The sequence below is a fragment of the Petaurus breviceps genome, unplaced genomic scaffold (genome assembly GCF_028583685.1).
Source record: "Petaurus breviceps papuanus isolate PSGF00001 unplaced genomic scaffold, PetGlider_PUasm1.0 582, whole genome shotgun sequence".
NCBI classification, from domain to species: Eukaryota; Metazoa; Chordata; class Mammalia; order Diprotodontia; family Petauridae; genus Petaurus; species Petaurus breviceps.
In genome coordinates, this window is record NW_027186390.1 from 12,986,069 (window position 1) to 12,993,724 (window position 7,656).

General features: G+C 40.5%; 1 long non-coding RNA gene across 4 annotated transcripts in view; it reads right to left on the minus strand.

Moving 5' to 3' along the window:
• Positions 1-4,026: 4,026 nt before the first annotated feature.
• LOC138173558 (uncharacterized) overlaps positions 4,027-7,656 on the minus strand; it is a 36,918-nt gene continuing 33,288 nt past the window's right edge. For all 4 annotated transcript variants that reach the window (XR_011171434.1, XR_011171432.1, XR_011171435.1 and 1 more), the window contains 2 exons: positions 6,005-6,328; positions 4,027-4,466 (listed from right to left, as the gene is read on the minus strand). This is a non-coding gene — a long non-coding RNA (uncharacterized lncRNA). The remainder of the gene's footprint in view (positions 4,467-6,004; positions 6,329-7,656) is intronic.

Here is a 7,656-nt window from a genome sequence, read left to right on the forward strand (position 1 = left end):
AAGACTCTTAGCCAAACTCTTCTAATATTTTACAACTTTACTGTACAGAAGCAATAGCCTGAGGCAGCCTGAAAAAGTGAAAATGACCTTGGGCTGTGAATCACGAGGCCTAAATTCTAGTCCTAACTTTTCTGCTGGGCAGTGTTAGGCATGTTGTTTACCCTCTCTGGGCCTTGGCTTTCTCATCTACAACATGATGTTTCTATTAAATGTTTTCTAAAGTCCCTTCCAACGTTGACATATGATGGTATCAGTCTATAAAATCAGAGGTTACCCAAGGAGATCAATGACAGAAACAAAGGTCCTATAGATACCAAAATGTTTGTAGCAGCATTCTTTGTGTGGGAAAAGATTTGGAAACAAAATGTGCTGTTGCAAGCATTTTGGTATCTATAGTGCTTACTATGGACCAGACACTGTGTTAAGCACTTAGTGTGCAGAGAAAGGTCAAAAAAAGTCCATTAGGGAGCTTACATTCTAATGGGGAAGAAAGCATGTAAATAAATAAGAAGGAACATACAAAGCATGTGCAGTGTAGAGGGAATCTGGATGAGTTGGACAGACCTCCTGCAGAAAGAGGGATTTGAGCTGAGTCCTGAAGGAAGTGAGGAAATCTAACAGGCAGAGGAGGCAGAGGAGGCCAATTTAATGGTATGGAGATGGGAGGTGGAGTACCAGGTTTGAGGACTGGTGAAAAAAAAGTGGGTGAATATAATGGAATATTTTTGAGCAATAAGAAATAATGCATGTGAGGAATTCAGAGAAACATAGAAATATGTATGAAATATTGCAGAGAGAAATAAGTGTAACCAAGAAAATCACTAAAAGAGGTAAATCATTAGGTGATTGAAAACTATTAATGGCTCTAGAGAACAGTTGATGAAACATATCTCTCTTCTTTTAATAGAGAACGGGCCATACACACAGATTTATTCTATCAGTCATTTTTTCTAAACTGTTTTGTTACAAGGGCAGGTCTATTTCTAGGGTTGGGAGGGGCAGTATGGTTTAAAAGCAAAAAATATAAATGAAGATTATTCAGGCAAAAAAACCCCCACAAAACAGCAGAGGATTGGACTTATTTTTCAGTTGCTTTAGTCTGACTCTTTATGACCCTTTTTTGGGGGGGTTTCTTGGCGAAGATACTGGAGTGGTTTGCTATTTTCTTCTTCAGTTCATTTTATAGATGAGGAACTGAGGCAAATAGGGGTAAGTGAGTTGCCCAGGGTCACACAGCTAGTAAGTGTCTGGGGCTGGATTTGAATACAGAAAGAAGAGTCTTCCTCATTCCAAGCCCAGTGCTCTATCCACTTTATCACTTAGCAGCCCAATAGGATTTAGATTAGATAATCTCAAAAGCAGAACTGTAACTAGGACAAAAACTTTTCTCCTGGATACAGGATCTAAAGGGTGTCAAATTTAGAAAGTTCATATCAAAAGCCAACACCTTGGAAAAGCAACTATGGGGTCCATGTACAGAAGAGTAGCAGTGGAAAAGGGTAAGACACCCAACACAGCCTCCCCACACAGATGTGGCCATAGTAATTTTCCTATACCCTGTGTGAACACTCCTGATACAACTGGTTCAGCTGATCTAGTAAACCCAGTTTGTCCACTAAGGATATGACCCTGCTGCAGGCCCCCACTGCCCTTCCACCAGAGTTGGGAAGTGCCAGGCAACTCCCTTTCCCACAGGCCTGCTGTAGCTCCGATACCCTGGATACCTCGTACATAAGTCAAGAAAATGGCACAAGGGGTGTGAGGTTGTAGGGGGGATGGGATGAATTGGCTGCTCCCCCAAATCTTCAAATTTTTGTGCTGGGACGTTATCACTACATGGACACAGGAGTGTAGCACTTAGTGCTATCACTGAGTGGGTATCTTGAGGGTAAAACTTTGGTCATTCAGAACCCCAAATGGCCCAGCCCTGGCCTGGATCAGTACCTCTTCCCTAAGTTAAAGGGTAGCTTAGATGAGATAGGACGGGGACAGATAAGATAAGGTAAGACGCGCCTCCACTCTCACTTGCCACAAGCTATTATGGAGGGTGCATAAAATAAGCATCCAGATATACTGTTGTCATAAATGCCCATCTCTTAATGTTCCCCAAGAACTCCTGTCCTCTTCTTTTGATGGTCAGACTTCCCCCCCCACAGCAGGCAGACACTAGGGTTAGGTAAGAAAGTACAAGAAGCATGTGTCTATCTCTCACTACAGAAACCATATGTGACCTAACTGGATCCTTTCTGTCACCCCCTCTCTATACAAATTGTGGGGACAAGATCATGCAGTTGTGTATTCATTTTCCTAGGATTAGGGACATCACAGTAAGTTTACAAACCCTTAGCCATCACATGTTGGCAGAATGTTCTGGCCTTTACCTTCCCTGGCTTGAACCTTAGTCTCACCCACCATAGCTTTAATAAAAGGCAATAAGGGGATGCCCCATCAATTGGGAAATGACTGAACAAGTTGTGGTATATGAACATAATAGAATACTATTATATTATGAGAAATGGTGAGCAGGTGGATTTCAGGGAAACCTGGAAAGACTTACACGAACTGATACTGAGTAAAGCGAGCAGAACCAGAAGAACATTGTACACATAACAGCACCATGGTGTGATGATTAACTTTGATAGACTTGGCTCTTCTCGGCAATAAAATGAACTAAGACAATTCCAAAAGACTCATGATAGAAAATTCTATCCACATCCAGAGAAAGAACTATGGAGTCTGAATGCAGATCGAAGCATACTATTTTCTCTCTTTTTTTCCTGTCTTGTGGTTTTTTACTTTTTGTTCTGGTTCTTTCACAACATGACTAATGCAGAAACATGTTTAATATGATCATACATGTATAGCCTATATCAGATTGCTCACTGTCTTGGGAAGGGGTTAGGAGATGGAGGGAGGAAGAAAAAAACTGGAACTCAAAATCTTATAAAAGTTAATGCTGAAAACTATCTTTACATGTCATTGAAAAAAATAAAATACCATTAAGTGGAAAAAATTAAATTAAATTTTTAAAAAGGAGGCAATAGCTGTTCAGAATTTGGGGGTAGAGGGGAGAAGGAGGTGGGTTGAGAATGGTATTGATCCTTCCCCAAAGAAACACCCAACACCTGTAAGCTTGATCATGGATGACTTAACTATCACCTAGGTAAAAAGAATAATTAGTTTTAAAATGAAGGTCCCCTCCTAACCCCACTGCATTTTGCTCTCCCTTCAAGACTTGCAACAATATCTGTTTCCATCCCTCAGGGTAATAATAGTCTTCCTCATCCCCCTCTTCAACTAGGGGCATCCTGCCTGCATATTGCTCCAAATTTATCAATTAACTTCTAGTTGTGGCTCTGCACTGAGGTCCCTTTCGGATTTAGAGCCCCTGAGTCTACAGGGAGTAGTGTGGCATATTAGAAAACATGCTGAACTAGGGGGCATAGGACCTGAGTTCAAATCCAGCTTCTGCCCCTTAATCTCAGTTTCCTCATCTATGAAATGGACGTGGGCAGGGGGAGTAGACTAGATGGTCTCTGGTCTCTAAGATCCCTTCCAGCAATAGATCTATGACCCTAGGCTTTGAATAAATACCCCAGCACCTAACACTGTGTGTGGCACAAAATATACTTTGTTGATTGATTGATTAATTAATTAAAATCCCTTCTCTCTGGGCTTCAATTTTCTCATCTATAAATGAAGGACACAGACAAGATGATCCTTTAAGTTTAGAATTATGTGGTTCTAAGTTCAAGCCTGATGAGCTCAGCACTAGTCCTAGCACCAACCCAAGGAGTGGGAAACATTATTAGTCATCATTTAAGGAAATTAGAGTGGATTGCTTCCAGGGAAAGAAACCATTCCAGACTCTTTCACTGACAGAAAAAAAAATGTTGACACAGTAGAGAAGGCCATTGATTTAGAAGTGGAAGGAATCTCAGAGGGAAGAGTGTGCTGGTAAATGTATAACAACTGACCCTCCAAAAAAAAAGGGACACAAAACACTTCGGTTTAATCTGCATTTTTAGCAGTTTCTTCATCATATTTTTAAAGTCTATACAATCAACAAGACAATAAACCAAACCCTGATTTGTAGCATTTGTCAATTTCTGAGGTATAAATGCTCACACTGAAAATTTAATAATCATCTCTCACAAGCAGTTCCTACTCCTGCTTAGAAATCAGCTACTCCTACCTCTTCACCTTTACAAATAAAGAAGCTGAGACCCAAAGAATTTAAATGATTTGCTCAAGGTCACATGTTGAAGAGGAAGGATTTGAACCCAGATCCTCTGACTTCAAACTCAGGGCTCTTTCCATCATGTTACACTAGGGTAAATAGAAAATACTATTGCCAATTCCAATGAGACCAATTAAAACCTAGACTTTCAAATTCAGCCCCACGTATGTTTATCAAACCAAGATAGTAAGATGTGATCCCTTGGGATGCTGCCTTTCAGATGAACCTGTGAACAAAAAAATATATGAATCAGAACTTATACTTTTATACTTAGAGAGTGACCTCCACATGAAAGAATATGCCTAACTCCTAATACTATATTCCCTGATACTTTATATCTTCCTGAGATTACCCTTCCATTATATGCTCCTGCTGAATGGTCACTTCCAACTTCCATGGATTTGTAAAATACCCAGAAGACCAAAGAACTACCTGCCCCCAACCCAGGATAGGCAACCACTCCCCAGGGACTGTGGGGTCATTGGAATATCATGTGGTTCTCAGTTTTCCATGATCATCCTTTTCCCCAGAGAATGACTGCTACATTTTAGTGTGTAGCCATTGTGGAAGAGATTTGTGATGTGGAAAGCTGTACTCTGGAAACTCAACTGAGATCATTTGCTCCCTTTAGACCCATGAAACATGGTTAATTATTTCATGGCCTATGAGGACAGCAACTGACTCACCAGGACTTCAAAAATCATGGAATGTTAACACTGGAAGGGACCCTTGAGCACACTAGTCAAATACTGTCATTTTCCAAATGATAAAACAGAGGAATAGAGATGAGAAGGAAGGTCATAAATTTAAAGATGAAAGGGACCTCAGAATATATCTAATTCAATACCTTCATTTTACAAATGTGGAAACTGAGGCTCAGATGTTAAATGACACAAAAGTGTCACCCAAAGTGACACAGGTGGTAATTAGCATTGCTAGATTTTGAACCCAGGTTCTCCGACTCTGCTCTGCCCTTCTTTCCACTGCACTGTGATTTGTCCAAAGTCATATAGCCAGGTAGTGGCAGAGCCAAGACTAATTAGATCCCAAGTAGTCAGTCTCCAAGTATAATGCCCTAAGGCAAAAACACACAACCCCAAGATCAATGTGTTCAACTCAGCATTTCTCAGTCATTCTGAGAAGGGTTGGTTTCTGGAAAGAGCTAGGGATATTCCAAAAGTCCTAAATAAGAAAGATCATCTGAAAAAAAAATGGACCCTGAAAAATAAATGCTCATAAAATCAAGTTTTACTGCCCAAAAGAAACAGAGACAGCAAGCTTAAAAACCTGACCTAAGTTTTGGAATCTTGGCCTTGAAAGCATAAGGAATGCCATGTCAGAAAGGGAAAGAGAGTGTTGGGAGACCATTTGTGGCCAGATGTCCCAAAAATAAAGCAACATGAGTCCCAAGAGCAAACATATATAAACAATGACAGAGGGGTTTGGTTTTTTTTTTTTTTCTTCATCAGAGGAGATGGGCTTCCTCTCACCTACAGGACACACAATTTGCAATACTGATTCAGAGCTCAGAAGGGTGGGGTCAGCAAGCAGGCACAACTTGGCTCTTAGAAGCCATGATGTTTCCTTTTGGATTTCAACTCAGTTATTAAGTATCATGAAAACATGATTTTTAAAAGTTCAAAAATGGGTTACAGAAGTTGCATGGAAAAGTCAAGATGGACAGGGGAAGCGGGGGCGGGGGTGGGGGGGCCAGGGAGTGAGGAAAAGGGCATGACATCCAGAATTTGCCAGAGGAAAACCTACCATTCTGTTTTCCAAATTTCTTCTCTGGACTCTATTAATCATCCAAGCACAATTGATAATTGATAACTATCATCTTTCCAAGAACAATAATGCCCAATGTCCAAAATTCCACGTTGTAAAAATCTATTCTTCAACAACTTGCAAATCTTTCTTCTATGGTAACCACTTCATACCAAATAAATCCTGCTGCTTGTCCCAGGCTAGCTGTGGTTCTTTCCATTGCTAGTCGAGGTTTTGAACGGGCCATAAATCCATTGATGAATCAGTCAGATTTAGACCTCGGTCCTTTCCAAACAGACCATGCTGGCTATGTTGAAAACAAACCTAGTGGTCAAGCACAGAGAAAAATTAGGCACAAACCTTCTCATTATTCAGGAATAATATGCTTTGGTTAAGTAAGAATATATTGACTTCTCACCCTTATGTGACTGTTGGCTGTTTTGTTGTTGTCTTAGAAGGGTATGGGGGAGGGGTGTTTGTTTTTTACAACATTCCATAGTTATATGGTGGTATGAAAAAATACTTTTGACTTGGGAACTGATTCTGATGCTGGAAGGGACCTCAGAGGTCATTCTACTTCAACTACATCATTTTACAAATAAAAGAAATGGAGGCCTAAGAGGTTCAGTGACTTGACCAAAGCTAAGCATGAAGGGTAAAAGGCAAAGTTTAACCCTAGTCCTCTGAATGAAGAGTCACAGAACCATACTAATGGGGTGGGGGAGGGATGGAATTAAATGTTCTACTGTCCTACTTTGAATTTCTATAATTCTAATAATTCAATTTGTAGTTGTCACGAAGGCAAAGTCGTGGTTAGGACAGGTAGAAAATTCAGGAAAAAAAAATAGAGAAATGGAAAGAAACAAGTCAGAGAAGTTAATTACAAGAGAGACAGAACACAGTTGCCATGCCGACAAATAACCCCAACTCAAAGGAAACAAATACCGTCTCAGCAATCAGGAAGTTAGGACTAACTGTATTCTTTCCAGAGACATCTGACTGACCAAGTTCAGGAACTTTTGAGGATAACAGGAGCTTGACCTGAAATCCATGATCTTCCCAGGCCTTAAAGGGATCCCTCTCAAGACATAAAGGGCCCTTGGAGACACAGTCCCATATCACCACATAAAAGGCACTCTATGAAAGGAGACAGCCCACATCAATATCAATTATTATATACTCCAGTGGCAAATATAAAATAACAATTTTATTGTTATTGGGTAGATGATGTCTGGAAAGCAGTGATTCCAGGAAAGGCCTAGGTGTGTCAGTGGCTAGCAAATGTATGATGTAATAGGGTAGCAAAAAAAAAAATCCTCATGATATACTGGGCACATACAAAGGCAAAACATAGTGTACTTGAGAGATAACAAGGCCTTCTTTATACTATAGAACCCAACCCTTGGTTCAGCCCCTTAGGAAGACCGCAGACAGTTTGGAGCACCCCAAGTTCAGAGAAGCATTGAGAAATTGGAAGGCATCCAGAGAAAGAGCCACAAAGCTAAGTTACAAGCTGGGAAGGATTGAGTAATGAGCGAAGGTTAGAAATATTAAACACTGAGGGTGTGTGTTAGAGAGGGGGAGAGAGAGAGAGAAAGAGGAGAGAGAGAGAGAAAGAGAGAGAGAGAGAGAGAGAGAGAGAGAGAGAGAGA